The sequence below is a fragment of the Aethalodelphis obliquidens genome, unplaced genomic scaffold (genome assembly GCF_003676395.1).
Source record: "Aethalodelphis obliquidens isolate GAN/ISIS:26980383/991018 unplaced genomic scaffold, ASM367639v1 scaffold1, whole genome shotgun sequence".
Classification (NCBI taxonomy): Eukaryota; Metazoa; Chordata; class Mammalia; order Artiodactyla; family Delphinidae; genus Aethalodelphis; species Aethalodelphis obliquidens.
This window is the reverse complement of record NW_020837945.1, coordinates 33,032,768-33,055,739: the sequence shown is the minus strand read 5'-3', so window position 1 is coordinate 33,055,739 and position 22,972 is coordinate 33,032,768.

Sequence of the window (22,972 nt, the reverse complement as noted above, 5' to 3'; positions counted from 1 at the left end):
GTGTGTGTGTGTGTGTGTGTGTGTGTGTGTGTGTGTGTGTGTGTGTGGTGAGAAAAGTAAGCAGAATGCTCCATTTCTCTGAATTCCTGGGGGATACGTCCACCTAAATCTTTGCTATCTTGCACAAGTTCTATAATTTCCCCCGAATGCTTACATCTTTACGGTAGGTTCTCTCTTGCCCTACTTTTGCCCCCTTGACCTTCTCTTTTTAGTTTCCAGATTCTTTGGAGTGTCAACACTTCATTTACCTCTGAGTTTCGGATTCATTCACAGTCCTCCTGTGCCCTAACATATTGAAAGACTCTTTCATTCTTTACTAACTGCCCTCCTCTTTAGTATCATGAAGCATCTCAGGCTGCCTTAGAGGTGCATAGTATGGTCTTACTTACATGTTAAGTTGTAAATTTAAGGTTACTATTCTTAAGGCATGAATTAACATATTAAGTGAAATTGCCTAAAGCATGTGTCATAGCTTACAGGTGTTTGTTTTGAAATCAATGAGATTGTAGTTGACTTTACAAAATAAGAAGAGAAGTCATATATTTATTAGGAAAGTAAAATTAATTGGGGAATTTTGAAATCCGATTGCAGGCCAGTTGTAATGAGTTTTTTCCTTTGCCCATTTTCTATTTTATCTAGTCGTGAGTTAATAGTTAGCACCAATGTACTTTCTTGGCACCAAATTTTTCCTTTACCTTCTAGGTCCTATCCCTCATTTTAAAAAACACACTGACTCTAACCTTTATCTTGGCCCATTTCCCAGACTCATGTATCCTCTCAACATTATTGCAGTTAATTACTTATGTTTTTTATTTGATGGTTATGTTTGCCAACCTCATTACTTATTGCTAATTCTGAAATGCTATGATATAAAACACACATGTCACTTTTCTCTAGGTCACTGCTAGCATTGGATGCTTTTGGTCAAGTATTCTAACTGGTAATAATGGTGACTTCATAAATGAACAATGCTTCATACTATTGATATTTAGTTTGTATAAGTTTTGTCATTCAAGTTATTCTGCCACTCTTGAGTATATCTTTTTTTTTTTTTTTTTTTTTGTGGTACGCGGGCCTCTCACTGTTGTGGCCCCTCCCATCGTGGAGCACAGGCTCTGGACGCGCAGGCCCAGCAACCATGGCTCACAGGCCCAGCCGCTCTGCGACATGCGGGATCCTCCCATACCGGGGCATGAACCCGTGTCCCCTGCATCAGCAGGCGGACTCTCAACCATTGCGCCACTAGGGAAGCCCAAGAACAAAATAAAATAATGCTTGCCCTAAGAATCATAGTTGTGATTTTTCTAATACTTTTGCTACTTACATTAGTATTTAGTATATATGTTCTTTTTTTCTTAAAGGAAGTAATAATTGTATTTCTTTGTCATGATTACAATATTATGTTTTATACACTCGGTTTTCTTCAACTTTCCATTTTAGGCTCTAAAGATCCAATGGTCTGATTATGGAGCTTTCCCTTGGGACAAGCTGATTAAGTTTTATTTTAAGTTTATATACACGCTCTCATATAATGTTAGCTAGTTACATGTAAAATGCTATTCTGGCTGATCCATAAGCAAGATTAAATATCCTGGGGACCGGAAGAGTCCTTACACCTACCCCAACCCCATCCACACTTACGCCTCTATTTACAAGATAGATGTGTATGTATATATGTATATATTTATATATGTACTATATATGTATCTGAAGATGAAAAGATGGTCATAAGCTAATGGGAAAAAAACAATGAGAGTGATAAGAACAATCAAAGAAAAAGCATGACATCTACTCTCTGCTAGACTCAATGTTGTAGTTTTGAGTACTGATGGCAAAGAACTGTTTTTATGAGAGTTTTTGTCAGATTGAAAGTAGGAGCAATACTGCTTTAAGCCTCAGGTAACTGCTATGAACTGAATGTTTGTGTCCTCTCAAAATTCACATGTTGACACCCCAATACACCATGTAATTATACTCGAAGTTAGGGCCTATATGGAGGTAATTATGGTTAATGATACCATAAGGGTGGGGCCCTAATATTAGTGTTCTTATAAGAGGAGACACCCAAAAGCTTGCTCACTCTCTCTCTTTCCACCATGTGAGGATCCAGAAAGAAGGTGGCCAGTCTTCTGTAAACCAAGAAGAGCTCTCTCACCAGAAATCTAATCAGCTGACACTTTGATCTGAGACTTCCCAGCCCCAGAACTGTGAGAAATAAATTTCTGTTACTTAAGCCACCCAGTGCATGGTATTTTTGTACAGCAGCCTGAGCACAGAGGACTGAAAGGGTGCAGTGACATGTGACACAGGGTTGTACCACGTTGGGGCCACAGAAGTGCGCAGCTCAGGCAGAGAAGCAAAGTTCTTTTCATCTAGGACTCTGCCAGCAAAGGGATTGCAATACCCACCCTCCCCATTATCTTGTAGGCAGCGAAACCTGAGGAGCACATCAGGGTAGGAGAAGGAGTTAATAACTAGTTCCTGAGTGCCGCTGACCACTTCCCTCCACAAAGGCTGCTAAGAGGAGATGAGGAGAGAGATCCTGAAACCATGGAGATATGAGCTGAGAAGTCTCCAAAATGTGGGGATAAACTCACTGTCTGATCAGGCCACTCAAGATGGCTACTCTCTTGCTCTCTGTACATCCCCTCCCAACCAGTGCTTGCTTCACCTATATCCTACTCACATGACTGATCTTCACACATACATGCCCCAGGCCCCAACTAGAACTTATCAAAGGAGCAGTGAAGTAAGTGCCCCTCTGTTGGTTCCCTTGGTAACTGATGAGCCAACCTGATGTCAATTGCTCCTATAACTGGCAATCTCCCCTCCCCCCCAAGAGTGAAGACTGCTGCCATGTCCTGCCCGCTGTCCACAGCACCTGGTGGGGTGTCACTCCAGGACCTTGCTTCAGACCTGTAAGACCCCACATCCATTAAACAATTGATGTCTTTATTGCTGAATCCAGGTTCTTTTTTGTTCTTAAAGCTAGGCCTGCAGGGTGCAGCCCGACATTCACTTATGCTCACATTACTTTAATAACGTCTGAATTAAGTTTAAGTCTGCAAGGTTTTTAATTTCTCCCTTAAAAAATGTATAGCTGATTGACGTTTATAGCATTTTCAAAGTTATTTTGTAAAAAGCTCATCTACCCATGCAATTTTTTAACCATTTAGACCTTAAAATTGCAGAGAGTCAAATCAATCTACTCGTAAACTAAGGTCTCCGCCTCTAAGACTCAACAGCTAACACTCTGTGGAGAAAATGCAATAAAGTTTTAAAAGAAATGCATTTTAAATTGAGCATTGATCATTTTAAGATAACTTATTTTAAACAATGTTTAATATAATGCATATTTGGGGCATTCTAAGTATCATATGTATACATACATACATATATATTTTACGTATAATATATGTAATTCTCAGGTAATTCTGTCTTTTAAAGAATACAGATTTTGTTTCCTTTTTTGCTTGTCTTCTTTTCATCTTACCTTTCCCTTTTCTTCATATAAACTTTTAAAACTACTTCTTAGGTATATTTCCATATTTTTTCTCCAAGCCCATATAATTTTACACAAATATATGACCTGCATTTATGTACCATATATACATACCCTGTATATATCTATGTAACTATTATATGAATATAGAATATTTTATATATAAAAATCTTGACATTCTCACCTTTAAAATAGTAACATACTTGTACAAATTCCATTGTAACTATCTTATTCTACTTAACAATATCTTATGGATATGTCTTTTCATCAAATGAAGGTTTCAAAATGATTATTTTTAATGGCTACATAATATGCCAGTTTGCAACTATATCAAAATTTTTTCAATTACTCACATGCTTTGGACTTGCCAATGTCTGCAGTTTCTTGCTAGTAAAAATAATTCTGCAATAAACATCCTTGCATCTATATTTTCTCCTATTGTTGCTTACTTCTCTAAGAGTGGTAGATTCCCTGGAAATGGATTTGCTTTGTTGAAGAATATTTGTAACTTTAACTTAATTTATGAAATCTCACTTAATTTATGGATAATAATAAACTGTTTTCCAGAAACTAACAATTGTCATTAGCACCTGGGTATGGGAGAGTATTGTTTTTCCTAAGCCCTGGCAGAAATATGGTATATTGGGTCTTCTTTTGTTTTTCAGGAAGAGATAGGACATGATTTATAGTCAAGTTAGTCATAGTTTTATACATATTTATTTTTCTTTGATTTAATTTTCTGCAAAAAGCTTCTTCATAAACATTGAACATTTTTTCTATTACATTGTTGTGCTTCTCTTAGCAATTTATAAGAGCTCATGGTTCATTGAAATTCTTAACTTCCTCTGACAATGTCTATGTAGATTTTGTTAAAATTAAACATATACATACATATTACATTTTACAGTATTATATTGGTAAGACAAACCTGAAACATTTTAATACAATTAAATGAAAATGACTAGCACATTTTCTGATAGCTACAATCAATCTAATTAGATCTTAGTGTGGGTAAGTAAAATTTAAGAAAATCATGTAGGTGTGTTTACTTTTGTCCATATAATAAATGTACCAAATCATCAGATAAACTGTGCCACCACTAACCACTAATACACGACTGTTGTTAAAAAACAACAATAAACAGAATATTCCATTTTAGGCAGTATGTCAAATTAATGTTTCTGAAAATGTCTATTGTCAAACCTCTAAAAATGTTGGATAAAGACTTTAAAGAAAACATTTAAAATTCATTGCTGAGCTAGCAGGAAAGAAAGGAAATTCTCAAAGGCAGACGGAATACAGTAAGAAAGCCTGAGTCCAGAGAGATGAGCGCTCAAGCAGGCAGCTGTCAATTCCTTGTAAACTAAGTTTGAAAATTTAACGGACCACTTCTGGAGAATAGAACAAAGGCTGAGTATCACAAAACGTTGGGACCTTATATCAGAGACCTGAGTAAAACCCAAAACTCCAAGTTTGACATGAACAGTTTAAAATAGAAAAAAAAAAAATCATCTGTTCTGTTCAAGGGAGAAGAAATCTTGCTTAACTAGGTCTCAGCTCTGGATGGTAGGGGAAAAAGCATCGGTGAGAATTCCCACCCAAAAGACATAGCCGTATAGAAAAGTAAAAGAACGCATTTGAAGTCAGGATATTTAATATTAAATCATATGATTGTTTAGTGTGATCTTAAGCTTGGTTTAAAATATCCACATGCCTCAGGTTACTCATCTCTCACACAAGAAAAACACCATTTCTCTCACTGAATAATTTTATGTTACAAATGCCTTAAATCTGTAACAAACTACTGGAATGTAAAATTATATGCTTATTCATACATACACTTTTACTTCCAGCCACCAAGCATTTCTATTTGTAACCCTTGGTAGTTATGCTTGTAGTTTTTGTACCTTTTTTTTTTTTTTGTAATTTCCAACTTAGAGGAAATTTGCAAAAGTAGCCCAAAGAATACAGGTATATCCTTAACTGGGATTCACCAAGGAAGACATACAGATGGCTAAGAGGCACATGAAAGGCTGCTCAACATCACTAGTTATTATAGAAATGCAAATCAAAACTACAGTGAGGTTTCACCTCACACTAGTTAGAATTGGCATCATCAGAAATCTACAAACTGCAAACGCTGGAGAAGGTCTGGAGAAAGGGGAACCACTTGTTAACATTTTGATCCATTTAGTTTATATTTCACCATAATTAGATTTATGTTCACAATTTTGGAAGAAATACTACAGAAGTGATGTCTTTCTCTGCGCTTCATATCAGGAGGTATATAACTTCAACTTGTTCCAATATTGCTAGTGTTATATTAATCACTTGGACAAAGTAGTGTCTGCTAGGTTTCTCCACACGAATATGTGTTTCCTCTTTGTAAGGAATAAATAATTTGTGGGGAGATACTTTGAGACCACAAAAATATCCTGTTCCTCAACATATTTTTACCCATTAATATTAGCATCTGTTACTTATTCGTGACAGCATCAATTAGTACTGTGATTAAAATAAAATATGAGGGCTTCCCTGGTGGCGCAGTGGTTGAGAGTCCGCCTGCCGATGCAGGGGAACCGGGTTCGTGCTCCGGTCCGCGAGGATCCCACATGCCGCGGAGCGACTGGGCCCGTGAGCCATGGCCGCTGAGCCTGCGCGTCTGGAGCCTGTGCTCTGCAACGGGAGCGGCCACGACAGTGAGAGGCCCGCATACCGAAAATAAATAAATAAATAAAAATAAAATAAAACATGATTTTCTAACTCCATCATTCAATTTAAATTTATTGTTGTGTTTCTGTAATGTAAAGCTTTCCCCATCCCCATTTATTCGTGTATTCATTTCTTTGCTTATGTCAGTGTAGACTGATAGATTATTTTATTCAGTGGGGGGTTAAAGCCTGTTACTATCATTATTTAATTGTTCAAGTTAATCCACATTTGGCTAGTGAGAGCCCATACAAGCTGATCACTGTGTCCTTTGACATGTTTTCAGCACTTTGTGAGCACTTTTTACTCTCTGGCCTAATTTCTGGCATATGATATTTCAGGCTTATCTTATTATTTTCCTGCTCTAGTCCAGGAATAAGTCCATTTCTCCAAGAAGCCCTCATTATTTTAAGTGACTATTAGGTGTATTCAGTGACATTGGTATGTCATTGGTTTTAGGCCCTTTTAGTGAACTGAGCTTGGAAATTATTCCCATACACACACTTACACACACACATGAACACACATACATATGGGTATTAGATAGACACAGATAAATATTATATAGATACAGATAAATGTACTATGAATTCACAAGATCATATTAATACTTCCCATTCCAATCCAATAGCACAGGATTCATTCTAATCTTCCTTCTTTATAATAATTTTCCTCAACAGGAAGAATGTGGCTTCCATTATTCTCAATATATTTTACTTATATACTTAATTATAGACTATGCAGAAAATATTATGAGAATTGCTAACCCTTATCACTACAAATAAAAATAAATTCTTCATAATTTATTTAGAATAGTCCTGTTTTGTCCCCATCAATGTAGTGATGATTCATTGGAAACAAAGTTGTGTATTACTGTTTGGAAAATATTTTACTTTTTAAACCCATATTTGTTGGTTTTATTTTATTTCTTGAATAGTAAATTGTTCAGAGTGCTTATATGTTAGAGCCACTAGCTTTTTATCAGTAGCATATATTGCAAATATTTTCTGCCAGTATTTTTTTCTTTCTTTTTTTTTTTGACTTTGCTTCAGGTGTTTTTGCCATGCAAAATTTCTTATTATCATTGTTAATATTATTATTAGATAGTTATAAGTATCAATCCTTACTTTTATTGCACCTGGATTTTGAGTCATAGTCAGAATACTTTTCCAATATACAAATTATAGAGCAATTTGTCCATTTTTCTCTAATTCATGGTATTATTCTTTGCATTTAGAGCCCTGATTATTTTGAGGTTTATTCTTAGGTTTGATGCTTAATATGAGTCTAAACTTATTGTTTCCTAAGTGGCTATTCAGTTGTCCCAGACTCATTTCTTAAAATATTCATTTTTTGCTCTCGTTGTTGAATGCCACTTTTATTATATACCAAATTTCTGAATATGTATGACTCTATTTCTGAATTTTCTATTCTATTTTACAAGTTTATATGTTCATATCTGTGCCTAGTATACTGTTTGCATAGCACAGGCTTCATAACATATTCTGGTTATCTTGTAAGGTAAATCCCTCCCAGTAACCTCTATTTTTCAGTACTTTCCTAGCTATTCTTGAATGTTTTATAGCTAGGCTTGAATTTGTCTATAGTACAAAGTCCATAACAAGACTTTTCAGTGAAGTGGAACTGATAAGACCTAAGAGCCTTTAGAAAGGAGACTTGGTTTTTAAATTATAGATTTAAGAAAAACAGTTCTCCCATCAGCAGTCCAGGAATCTGCATGGTAGACTAGCCTGACCCCTATCTTGATGTTGGGCAGGGAGGGAGAAACAGGATTGCTGAGCAATGGTGTGGGATTATGATGCAGCAGAAAAGAATTTCCTCTGCTTACGTACATGTACATATGTTCACATACATATATCTAGCACTATTCTCTCAGTCTGCTAAGCTACAAAGAATTAAGTGAAAATAAGTGATAGCTAGACTCAAAGTGGCTAATGAGACCAGTTACAGAGTGTAGCGTGTGTCACAAGTCATTCATTTAAGACCCATTTTCATGCAGGGCATGGAAAAATCAGAAACTTCTCTCATCCTTTAAATTAAAACACTCCAAGCAACACAATTACCTGTAAAAAAAAGTATTAGTTCAAAATATTGGCTTTAGGCTTCTGCTAAGTTAGGCCGTGGGGGAAACATAGGTCAGGTCTTTTGTTACGCCCCAAGCTCTAGTCTGTCAGAAAATCTCTGGCAGAAGAAAATTCCTAATTCAGATGCAAAAAAAAAAAAATGTGATGAGGAACTTAGTAATTGGAGAACTTCCGAGAGTGAGCAAAATTCCTTCTTAAGCCTCTGATATGAGGATGATGGGGTGTTTTTCTTCTTGTAATAAACTCTGCTTTAGAACTTGACACTGTGTCATCTGGGAAAAAGCCTTTAGGATTTCTATCATGTCTGCAAAGTTCAGTAGGTCTGGCATATAAAAAGAAGGTTTCTGGTAGAAGCCCAGGCACCAGTATGGAGATTTCTTCTATGATGCTACTAATTATAGAGCTGTAAACATTGGATCCAAAATATAAGAGAGGAAATGTTTGAACCCCTCAGCTGCCATTTCTTTAGCAAGCTGGCTGTGCAGGTGGCCCAGCTCCTCCTACAATTCTTAGGATTGGCTTAGCGCTGGTACCTTAGCTTCTTCAGTACCAAGAACTTCTCCTTAGCTGTGTAAGCTGGGCACCAAGACATTGCTCTGCATGACAAATAAGAGGCTGCACTTCTAGGTGTGTCTCATGTCACTCCTGATTCAGGCAGAATTCCTTCATCTACAGAATTATATGCAATATCAGACAGGGTATGTCCTGGGAAATAAGGAAAGAACATCACACAGATTCAGCTCAGAGATGTTTGGCAGGGTATGGAAAGACACATGCACGTATGACTATAGAACAGGTGGATCCTAACTCTTGTTTTGCTTGTTTGGCTATATAGGAATGGTCACAAGGGCTTTAGTCCACAAGATCTATGGACTTATGTCCATACCTGCACTTGAAGCACCAGGAAGCCACAGAATGGATCCTGGAAGTGGGAAGCTTGGCTCCATCCGAGATCTTCAAGGGGACGCCATTTGTCCTTCCTTCATTGACTGCTATTGCCTATAATATCTTATATGATGTTGTAAAATCAGATTTGTCACATCCTTCCCTAATCACTATGTAAGTACAGGGATATGAAAAACCTTTGGTCTTAAGGACTCACAACTATTCTTTTAAAAATAGACTGAGAAAATATCTTGTTAAATGATCCTATCCACTTTTCCGCTGCATTGTTTTTTTCCTTTAAAATGGAGTAAATATAAAATTTATTATTTAGCAATGTTCTCTTGCCTTTGGCTTATATTTTGCCTTTATTCTTTAAGAAGCAGATACAAATCCAAATAAGCCATACAAAATTGCTCCATCACAACCCAGCTATTGGACATATTAATGTCCTATTAATTACTCAGTTAGTTACAGATTCATTCCACTTAGGTATTAAGAATGTCAATGTCTGTCATAAAATTGTTCAGACATTTTTTTGTACCTGGTAGCTATTATATCTTTACAATGGTATGAATATTTCTTCTCTGCAGTAGAAAAATCACCAGAGATATTGAACTAGCAATTATTTTAAAGAGCAGTTCCAACTTGTAAGCTCAGATGGAATAGGGTAAAAAATTTTAGTTAAATTTACAAATGCTTCTAAATAATGCCATCATTGTTATTTCTCTCTTTTTCTCTTCTTCCAAAGCAATTGTTATTTTCATATCACCCATGTTAGGTTTTTAAAATGTAAATGGTATAGTAAACTGTCAGCTTTTATTATATCACTATGAGAGACTAGTAAGCATATATTCACAAACACGAAGAATCAACCAAATCAAAAATAAATGTACCAGAGGGAAGAGAGCAGAAGAAAGAAGAACCACAATCCTGCAGCCTGTGGAACAAAAACCACATTCACAAAAAGATAGACAAGATGAAAAGGCAGAGGACTATGTACCAGATGTAGGAACAAGATAAAACCCCAGAAAAACAACTAAATGAAGTGGAGATAGGCAACGTTCCAGAAAAGGAATTCAGAATAATGATAGTAAAGATGATCCTGGACCTTGGAAAAGAATGGAGGCAAAGATCGAGAAGATGCAAGATATGTTTAACAAAGACCTAGAAGAACTAAAGAACAGAGATGAACAATACAATAACTGAAATGAAAAATACATTAGGAGGAATCAATAGTAGAATAATTGAGGCAGAAAAACGGATAAGTGACCTGGAAGACAGAAAGGTGGAATTCACTGCCATGGAACAGAATAAAGAGAAAATAATGAAAAGAAATGAAGACAGCCTAAGAGACCTCTGGGACAACATTAAACACAACAACATTAGCATTATAGGGGTGCAGAAGGAGAAGAGAGAGAGAAAGGACCAAAGAAAATATTTGAAGAGATTATAGTTGAAAAATTACCTAAAATGGGAAAGGAAATAGTCACCCAAGTGCAGGAAGCACAGCGAGTCCCATACAGGATAAACCCAAGGAGAAACACGCCAAGACACACAGTAACCAAATTGGCAAAAATTAAAGACAAAGAAAAATTCTTGAAAGCAGCAAGGGAAAAATGACAAATAACATACAAGGGAACTCCCATAAGGTTAACAGCTGAGCTCTCAGCAGAAACTCTACAAGCCAGAAGAAAGTGGCATGATATACTTAAAGTGATGAAAGGGAAGAACCTACAACCAAGATTACTCTACCCAGCAAGGATCTCATGAAGATTTGATGGAGAAATCAAAAGCTTTACAGACAAGCAAAAGCTAAGAGAATTCAGCACCACCAAACCAGCTCTACAACAAATGCTAAAGGAACTTCTCCAAGTGCGAAACACAAGAGAAGAAAAGGACCTACAAAAACAAACCCAAAACAATTGAGAAAATGGTCATAGGAACATACATATCAATAATAAACTTAAACGTGAATGGATTAAATGCTCCAAGACACAGGCTTGCTGAATGGATAAAAAAAAATAGACCCATATATATGCTGTCTACAGGAGACCCACTTAAGACCTAGGGACACACACAGACTGAAAGTGAGGGGATGGAAAAAGATATACCATGCAAATGGAAATCAGAAGAAAGCTGGAGTAGCAATTCTCATATCAGACAAAGCAGACTTTAAAATAAAGACTATCACAAGAGACAAAGAAGGACACTACATAATGATCAAGGGATCGATCCAAGAATAAGAAATAACAATTGTACATATTTATGCACCCAACATAGGAGCACCTCAATACATAAGGCAAATAGTAACAGCCATAAAAGGGGAAATCGACAGTAACACAATCATAGTAGGGAAATTTAACACCCCACTTTCACCACAGGACAGATCATCCAAAATGAAAATAAATAAGTAAACAGAAGCTTTAAATGATACATAAAACAAGATGGACTTAATTGATATTTATAGGACATTCCATCCAAAAAACAACAGAATACACATTCTTCTCAAGTGCACATGGAACATTCTCCAGGATAGATCATACCTTGGGTCACAAATCAAGCCTTGGTAAAGTTAAGAATATTGAAATCGTATCAAGTATCTTTTCGACCACAACACTATGAGACTAGATATCCAGTACAGGAAATAATCTGTAAAAAATACAAGCACATGGAGGCTAAACAATACACTACTTAATAACCAAGAGATCACTGAAGAAATCCAAGAGGAAATCAAAAAATACCTAGAAAAAACTGACAATGAAAACACAATGACCCAAAACCTATGGGATGCAGCAAAAGCAGTTCTAAAAGGGAAGTTTATAGCAATACAATCCTACGTTAAGAAACAAGCAACATCTCAAATAAACAACTTAACCTTATACCTAAAGCAATTAGAAAAAGAAGAGCAAAAAATCCCAAAGTTAGCAGATGGAAAAAAATCATAAATATCAGATCAGAAATAAATGAAAAAGAAATGAAGGAATTATAGCAAAGATCAATAAAACTAAAAGCTGGTTCTTTGAAAACATAAACAAAATTGATAAACAATTAGACTCATCAAGAAAAAAAAGGGAGAAGACTCAAATCAATAGAATTAGATATGAAAAAGGAGAAGTAACAACTGACACTGCAGAAATACAAAGGATCATGAGAGATTACTACAAGCAACTCTATGCCAATAAAATGGACAACCTGGAAGAAATGGACAAATTCTTAGAAAAGCAAAACATTCCGAGACTGAACAAGGACGAAATAGAAAATATGAACAGACCAATCACAAGCACTGAATTTGAAACTGTGATTAAAAATCTTCGAACAAACAAAAGTCCAGGACCAGTGGGCTTCATAGGCGAATTCTATCAAACATTAAGACAAGAGCTAACATTTATCCCTCTCAAACTCTTCCAAAATATAGCAGAGGGAGGAACACTCCCAAACTCATTCTAAGAGATCACAATCACCCTGATACCAAAACCAGACAAAGATGTCACAAAGAAAGAAAACTACAGGTCAATATCCCTCATGAATATAGATACCAAAATCCTCAATAAAATACTAGCAAACAGAATCCAACAGGACATTAAAAGGATCATACACCATGATCAAATGGGGTTCATCCCAGGAATGCAAGGATTCCTCAGTATCCACAAATCACTCACTGTGATACACCATATTAACAGATCGAAGGAGAAAAACAATATGATCATCTCAATACATGCAGAAAAAGCTTTCGACAAAATTCAAAACCCATTTATGATAAAAACCCTCCAGAAAGTAGGCATAGAGGTAACTTTCCTCAACATAATAAAGGCCATATATAACAAACCCTCAGCCAACATCGTCCTCAACGGTGAAAAACTGAAAACATCTCCATTAAGATCAGGAAAAGACAAGGTTGCCCACTCTCACCACTATTATTCAACATAGTTACGGAAGTTTTGGCCACAACAATCAGAGAAGAAAAAGAAATAAAAGGAATCCAAATTGGAAAAGAAGAAGTAAAGCTGTCACTGTTTGCAGATGATATGATACTATACATAGAGAATCCTAAAGATGCTACCAGAAAAGTACTAGAACTAATCAATGAATTTGGTAGAGTAGCATATACAAAATTAATACACAGAAATCTCTTGCATTCCTATACACTAAGGATGAAAAATCTGAAAGTGAAATTAAGAAAACCCTCCCATTTACCATTGCAACAAAAAGAAAAAAATATCTAGGAATAAACCTACCTAAGGAGACAAAAGACCTGTATGCAGAAAATTATAAGACACTGATGAAAGAAATTAAAGATGATACAACTAGATGGAGAGACATACCGTGTTCTTGGATTGGAAGAATCAACATTTTGAAAATGATTCTACTACCCAAAACAATCTAGAGATTCAATGCAGTCCCTATCAAACTACCACTGGCATTTTTCACAGAACTAGAACAGAAAATTTCACAATTTGTATGGAAATGCAAAAAACCCCGAATAGCCAAAGCAATCTTGAGAAAATAAACGGAGGTGGAGGAATCAGGCTCCTGGACTTCAGACTATGCTACAAAGCTACAGTAATCAAGACAGTATGGTACTGGCACAAAAACAGAAATATAGATCAGTGGATCAGGATAGAAAGCCCAGAGATAAACCCACGCACATATGGTCACCTTATCTTTGATAAAGGAGGCAAGAATATACAATGGAGACAAGACAGCCTCTTCAATAAGTGGTGCTGGGAAAACTGGACAGGTACATGTAAAAATATGAGATTAGATCACTCCCTAACACCATACACAAAAATAAGCTCAAAATGGATTAAAGACCTAAATGTAAGGCCAGAAACTATCAAACTCTTAGAGGAAAACATAGGCAGAACACTCTATGACATAAATCACAGCAAGATCCTCTCTGACCCACCTCCTAGAGTAATGGAAATAAAAACAAAAATAAACAAATGGGACCTAATGAAACTTCAAAGCTTTTGCACAGCAAAGGAAACTATAAACAAGACCAAAAGACAACCCTCAGAATGGGAAAAAATATTTGCAAATGAAGCAACCGACAAAGGATTAATCTCCAAAATTTACAAGCAGCTCCTGCAGCTCAATAACAAAAAAACAAACAACCCAATCCAAAAATGGGCAGAAGACCTAAATAGACATTTCTCCAAAGAAGATATACAGACTGCCAACAAACACATGAAAGAATGCTCAACATCATTAATCATTAGAGAAATGCAAATCAAAACTACAATGAGATATCATCTCACACTGGTCAGAATGGCCATCATCAAAAAATCTAGAAACAATAAATGCTGGAGAGGGTGTGGAGAAAAGGAACACTCTTGCACTGCTGGTGGGAATGTGAATTGGTTCAGCCACTATGGAGAACAGTATGGAGGTTCCTTAAAAAACTACAAATAGAACTACCATATGACCCAGCAATCCCACTACTGGGCATATACCCTGAGAAAACCATAATTCAAAAAGAGTCATGTACCAAAATGTTCATTGCAGCTCTGTTTACAATAGCCCAGAGATGGAAACACCTAAGTGCCCATCATCGAATGAATGGATAAAGAAGATGTGGCACATATATACAATGGAATATTACTCAGCCATAAAAAGAAACGAAATTGAGCTATTTGTAATGAGGTGGATAGACCTAGAGTCTGTCATACAGAGTGAAGTAAGTCAGAAAGAAAAAGACAAATACCGTATGCTAACACATATATATGGAATTTAAGAAAAAAAATATCATGAAGAACCTAGGGGTAAGGCAGGAATAAAGACGCAGACCTACTAGAGAACGGAATTGAGGTTATGGGGAAGGGGAAGGGTGAGCTGTGACAGGGCGAGAGAGAGTCATGGACATAGACACACTAACAAACGTAGTAAGGTAGATAGCTAGTGGGAAGCAGCTGCATGGCACAGGGATATTGGCTCGGTGCTTTGTGACAGCCTGGAGGAGTGGGATAGGGAGGGTGGGAGGGAGGGAGACGCAAGAGGGAAGACATATGGGAACATATGTATATGTATGACTGATTCATTTTGTTATAAAGCAGAAACTAACACACCATTGTAAAGCAATTATACCCCAATAAAGATGTTAAAAAAAAAATAAGTGGTGCTGGGAAAACTGGACAGGTACATGTAAATGTATGAAATGAGAACACTCCCTAACACCATACACAAAAATAAATTCAAAATGGGTTAAAGATCTAAATGTAAGGCCAGACAGTATCAAACTCTTAGAGGAAAACATAGGCAGAATACTATGACATAATCACAGCAAGATCCTTTTTGACCCACCTCCTAAAAAATGGAAATAAATAGAAAAATAAACAAATGGGACTTAATGTAACTTAAAAGCTTTTGCACAGCAAAGGAAACCATAAGCAAGAAGAAAAGACAACCCTCAGAATGGGAGAAATATTTACAAATGAAGCAACTGACAAATGGTTAATCTCCAATATTTACAAGCAGCTCATGCAGCTCAATATCACAAAAACGAACAACCCAATCCAAAAATGAGCAGAAGACCTAAAAATAGACATTTCTCCAAAGAAGATATACAGATTGCCAACAAACACATGAAAGGATGCTCAACATCACTAATCATTAGAGAAGTGCAAATCAAAACTTCAATGAGATATCATCTCAAACTTTCAGAATGGCCATCATCAAAAAATCTACAAACAATAAATGCTGGAAAGGGTATGGAGAAAAGGGAACCCTCTTGCGCTGTTGCTGGGAATGTAAATTGATACAGCCACTATGGAGAACAGTATGGATATTCCTTAAAAAACTAAAAATAGAACTACCATATGACCTAGTAATCCCACTCCTGAGCATATATCCTGAGAAAACTATAATTCAGAAAGAGTCATGTATCAAAATGTTCATTGCTGCTCTATTTACAATAGCCAGGTGATGGAAGCAACCTAAGTGTCCATCAACAGATGAATGGATAAAGAAGATGTGGCACATATATACAATGGAATATTACTCAGCCATAAAAGGAAATGAAATTGAGTTATTTGTAGTGAGGTGGATGGACCTAGAGTCTTTCGTACAGAGTGAAGTAAGTCAGAAAGAGAAAAACAAATACCATATGCTAACACATATATAAGGAATCTAAGCAATACAAAACAAAACAAGAAGGTCATTAAGAACCTAGGGGCAAGACGGAAATAACAACAGACCTACTAGAGAATGGACTTGAGGCTATGGGGAGGGGGAAGGGTAAGCTGTGACAAAGTGAGAGAGTGGCATGGACATATATACACTACCAAACATAAAATAGATAGCTAGTGGGAAGCAGCCACACAGCACAGGGAGATCAGCTCCGTGCTTTGTGACCACTAGAGGGGTGGGATAGGGAGGGTGGGAGGGAGGGAGACGCAAGAGGGAAGCGATATGGGAACATATGTATATGTATAACTGATTCACTTTGTTATGAAGCAGAAACTAACACACCATTGTAAAGCAATTATACTCCAATTAAGATGTAAAAAAAAACATATATATGTATTACATGCATTTTTATATACACATATGCATGTTACATATACATATGTTCTATCTTCCATTACAGATTGTGAGTACTTTTCTCATTTCTAAACACTCTGTGTTTTATAAATTGCTTGGCCAACGAATTAGTATACTTTAATAAATATGCATTGAAAATTTAACCCACAAAAACTTTTGCATAAATATATATAAAACAGATATATTTGAAATTCAAAGAGAAGCTGGCAAAATATCAGTCATAGTGGGAAAAGATGATACAGAGATATTTATCTGGTGGCACATGGATCCAATTTGGCCCACTATTATCTTTGCTCTATCTGCCTTACATTACCCTTCATCTGTTTTGTTTTATTTTAAATTTGATTACCTGCCAATATTTTAACATCCAAGGCGAGATTTCAGTGGACAGCAATGAAAATTTCTGTGGAAACTAGTAACTTCAAAAATGTAGTGGGTTAAAACCACAAAGATTTCTCTCTTTCTTGTGCCACTTATCCAACGAGGGTTGGCAAAAGCTTCTGCTCATTCTAGTCGTTCAGGGATCTGGACTGAAAGAATTCAATCTCTTTTCATTCTTCTAAGATCACCATATTCAAAGGAAATATATGAATCAAGTTTTAGCAATTAAATTTTTCAACCAAAAAGGAGTGACACATATCACTTGCCCTAATATTTCATTGTTCAATACAAGTGACTTGGGCAAGTCTAATTTCAAGTGAATAGGAAAGAGCAATTTCATCTCATGCCCCAAATAAAGACAATTCAATAGCTATCACGCTCCTCTATCAAAATATAAAATAATATATTTAATAGAATATAAATACAGACACGGGGTTGGAATAAAACAGTGAAATACCTAATTAGGTCTATAGATAACTGCACACAAAAATAGAAAATACGCATGTTCATAGAAAGTCTATGTATCATACTTTCACAGAATCTAAGGTAATTTACCACAAAGAAAATTCAACCAACTTTAATAGAACTATTACAAGTCACATTCTCTGATCATATCACACAAATATTAGAAATAAGTAACAAAAGTAAGACCAACAATTTTAGCAACTTAGAAATTCAAAAACAAGAGAACAATCTTGTAAATATCTTTTGAGTCATAGAACAAATCAAAACTAAGATGACAAAACCAATTTACCATAACTAAATGCAAACATAATTATAAACCTAAAAATAAGTATAATAATTAAAATCAAGGTCATACATAGTTGATAGCTATGCTCTAAATAATTTTTGATTTTAAAGAAAACCAAACTATATACAAAAGATTTAGATATTAATGACAACATGTTAGGTGCACTAATGCTAATATTTATTGGACACTTCCAATATCATAGGGAAACATTCATGTTAAATCTGTTTATATTTTAAATGAATGAAAGTAACAAGCACTATGTTCAAGAAGCTATAAAAATAAATAAGCAACATAAGCTGAAAGAGCTAATAAAGACAAAAACATTTATTGGCTATAGGGATTAGAATTAATTCATTAATGAGAGAAGAGGAAAGAAAAGAAGGTAGAATTTATGAATTTACATGAGAATTCTTTGAATTGACCAGTGCAACAGTTAGACTTCTGGCTATTGTGATCAAGAGGAATAAGAAACAAAAATGCAGGCAGCAATAATATTCATAATATAGTTTTTAATAAAATAAAACTAGCAAAGCTGTAGTGGGTAGTTTGAATTATTAAATATATCAGTCAAATAAATAAATAATAAATTAGATATTTAATAAATTAATATAACTGGTAACTTTTTAAACCAATTTCCTATCTCAGAACATATACCAAAACACATTAAGGTGAAGTAAATGTTTAAACATATATTATGCAACAGTAACAATATGTAATTTTTAGGAAACAGAAAAATTATAAGTAAATATTTACATAATATATTGATAAGGAAATATGTGATAAAAATTATATCTGTGTCAGAAATCCTAAAGAATAATGTTTTGTAGACTGGAATACATACACTTTTTAGGCTTCTGAATCATAGATGAACTATTCACCAAAAAGATAAATGTCCCCAAATTCTAACACTTAATGATAAAATAATGCAAACTAAACCAATAATGAATCACTAAAAGTAACAGTTCAGATTATTCAGCAAATGACGCTACTCCTCTTTGGGCAGGGTGGATGTCCTTTCCCAACACTTTTCCTTTTCCAGCCACTTTCATGTGACTTTGCCGCATGACCCGTGCTCAGATAGGGTATTGGCAGAAACAGCAATACGTCAGTCATTTCAAAGCCAAGGCTGGAGGCATCAGGTATTCCTGTTAGTCCGTGTGCAATCCGTGGTCATGAGAAGAACATGCCCAGGTAACAAAGTTCCCAGAAGAATTGAAGAGACATGTGAAGTAGACCTGGACCAGGAAGAAGCCTGAGCGCAGTCTGAAGCCTGCATCCAAACCCACCACCCCACAGCATGGATAAATGCTGTGAACAAATAAGTAAAAGGAGGTTTTTAAAATCCACTGAGTGTTGAAGTATCATATTATGCAGCATTATTGTGGCATAGCTTATTATTGTACCTGGTTTCATACTTAAATGATACTATGCAGTGAGGTCAAAGAGAATGGAGTAAAAAAATTCTTACACTGCAAATAAAAATTTTCAAGGACAATTTATGCAACAAAAATCTTAAAGAGGTAAATACAGTTTAGTCCTGAGATTATCTTCTAGATATTTTTGTAAAGAAATCACTGTATAAACAAAGATATAGTTACAATGATATACACTGAAACTTTCTTTTCATCATAGACAAACACCAATAGTTAACAGTTGACTAAAAAAATTATTCTGTATCCATTCAATGGCATACCATGCAGCCACTGAGAAAGAGACCATAAGAGCACATTTTCTAATGTGGAAATATTACTAAATATGTTTAATTTTTAAAGCCAGGGTATAAAATTTTATATTCAGTATAAAATTGATGGGGGGATCCAGAATTGGTTAAAGCAAAATATTAAAAGTGGTTATCTGGAGTTTCTTTTTTTCAAAATAAATGTCTTTTATTTGAAATAGTATTTAGCATAAAATTTTACAATTATTTGGTAATTATAATGATAAAATAATTAAGAAAATTTGAAGAGTTATATATGTTCCTAAAAATGTACAAATAAGGTAATTCTTTTTAATCTTACATTTAAGAAAATTGTGTGGTCATAGCTGAAATAGATTCCCAACATCACCTAGATACTTGACATTTCAAATGTATACAGTAAATTAGTTTCTTTCACAAATCATGGAGTATAATTTTTAAGTTTTTTAAGTCTAAATTTTACATGTAGTTATGTTTTGCTGAATACTCCATCATACTTTTAATCCAAAGTTAGTACTTAAAGAAAAATTTCATCTGAACTTTTTGAAAAATAGTATTAATTTAACACTTCTACGTATAATGAATAGTGCTGTAGATGTTTACTTTAAATGGAAAGTTTTCTAAAATGAATCTGGGTAGAGAACATTTATCCAAATTCATCATTTTAATGTGTTTACTTTAAAGCTATGTTTAAAAATGATTTCTGAATCATCTCAGTTTATGCAAGTCACACCTGGTTAAGGTTTGAGTTTAATGTGTTTAGATATGGCTTACAATTCAATTCAACCTCAGAATAAAATTTCAATAAAAAAATGCCATTCATATAAGACAGTCTCTGTTTTCATCTTCTGACTTTGCATTAAACAGTATTAAATAATGAATGCAATATAAATAGATTTGTGAAAGACACAGCCACTGCATGTTAATGTTCAATGTTATTCAATAATACATTGGACAGCAACATGATAATTTCTGACTCTACTTTTACTATACTATTAAAAGGATTACTCCAAAATCAACCAACCACTTTTCTCAGTTTTCTCTACCTCTTGAAGTAAGTAATACTGCTGATGTCCGTGTTTCCACTTTCATCTTCTGATATATTGAAACCAAGTCCCCCTTGGAGCCTTCCTATCTCTCTGAAAGCTCTCTTTGTAACTATTTCCTGGGTCCTCTTTTCCTTGCTCCCTAAAGGAGGGTCTTACATAAAACACAGATCAATGATCCAATAAAGTCGTTAGAATTACATATAAGAAATCTCACCCTCTTATAACATTTTGGACAGTTTGTTAAATTTTATAAACTCATCAACTTCCATTCAATAAATAGTAGGAGAGTGCCTACTCAAAAAACAAAAGAACAGATCACCATATTCTGGAAATCGATACTAACAATTTTTTAATCTGCTTAGCTACTCCACCAGGAAAGTAGAGAAAATACAATAACTTAAGTAAATAACAAAGCAAAAATAAACAAAAAAAATCATAGATAATATCTACAACACTAGATGACAAAAGATTTTATGTATCTCCCCAATATCAATTAAAACCCAGCTTTGTGCACTGAGAGTGAGATATACATGGCATTCTTAGCAATTAGAAATGAGGCCAATATGGACAGAGGGTGAGGTAGTAAGAAAGTAAAAAGTGATGAGGACTATGAATTAGAGGGCTTGGGAAGGGTTGATCATACTTGAACTAACAGAGCATAGCAAGGATTTTGACTTTTACAATGAGACATAAGAGGCAATTGGAGAGTTTTGCCCAGGAAAGGGACGTAAGGTTAGAGCTGTAAGTGGAGTGGATAAGAATTAAGACAAGAAACCAGTTAAGATTCTCAAATAGGGACCATAGATAGGGACTTCCTTGGTGGCACAGTGGTTAAGAATCTGCCTGCCAATGCAGGAGACATGGATTCGATCCCTGGTCCAGGAAGATTCCACATGCCATGGAGCAACTAAACCTGCGAGCCACAACTACTGAAGCCAGTGCACCTAGAGCCAGTGCTCTGTAACAAAGAGAAGCCACCTCAATTAGAAGCCCGTGCACCACAATGAAGGGTAGCCCCTGCTCTCCACAACTAGAGAAAGCCCACTGCAGCAATGAAGACCCAACGCAGCCAAAAATAAATAAATAAATTTTTAAAAATTTTATGGATACTACAAAAATCTCTGACCTAACTAGAGCATAGCAATAAAGCCTGGAAATACAGGCAACTGTACATAATAAATGTTTTCTTGATATTACATTATAATACATGTTTTATTCAATTTGTTATTTCACTGAGTAAACTTACACTTTTAACATATCCCCCAAGACCTACTCATGGTGATTTAATCTATAAAAAATAAAAATAATAATTATTATTAATATATTTTTTCTGTGGTTTCCAATTCTGTGGTTCACATTGTTATAACTTTCTTTTTTGTACCTTGTTCTTTGTGTTTTGGTTGTTTTAGAGTTTAATTTGAAAACTAAGTTAGGTATAAAAGTAAAAAACCTCTGAAGTTAAAAACTAATTGAAACAACTAAACTTGGAAGAATAGAAAGGCAGATAGATAAATGATAGATAGATAGATAGGTGATAGGTTTATCTCATAATCTTTAATTTGACTTATAAATATCAATATAAACTCATTTACCTTTCTCTTTCTTGAAAAAAAAAGTATTTGCCAATATGTTTCAGTGTACACTGAAAAGATCTAGAAAAAATAAAATAAAATATTAAGTAGCAATGAGAATTTCTAGCACCTAGGTACCTAGGTACCTAGATTGTAGACTCTAATAAATAAAATTTCCACTAAAATAAATCAGGATTCCATGAAAAAAAGAAAATTTCATTCCAGAAAACAAAGAAGCTCTCAAATACTACCCAAGATTAGTTAAAGGACACAAAAGTCAACTTGAAATAGCTCTCTTTGGCCAAAGATGCATCAGAAAGAATGTGTGCATTAAATTTAAACATATCAGCAACTATATTTTTAAAATCCTTGAGTTAATATGTTAAAAAATATATCATTGGTCAACTTTGAAAACTGTTATAACCTGACTCTATTCTAAAAATTAGTAAATAAGGGGAAAGAATAAAAATGTATCCTGCTCCTCCTGTTTGTCCTGTATTTTACTATACCCAAATAGTTGATGAGAGGAAATCTTTGTTTAGGGAAGAATTCCAAATAATAAATGTGGAAGAAAAGGTAGAACTAAAACAAAACAAAATAAAACAAGCAATAACAACGGCAACAACAAGCTACTGTGAAATAACAGATCTAGGCAACATCATCAAAGAAAAATAAAACCATTAGGTGGTGGAAGGTTAATAGAGAATTTTATCATGAATGAAACTGGCACATGAAAACTGGATCCACTAATCAATTTCACATCAAGTGACAGAAAACATCCAGA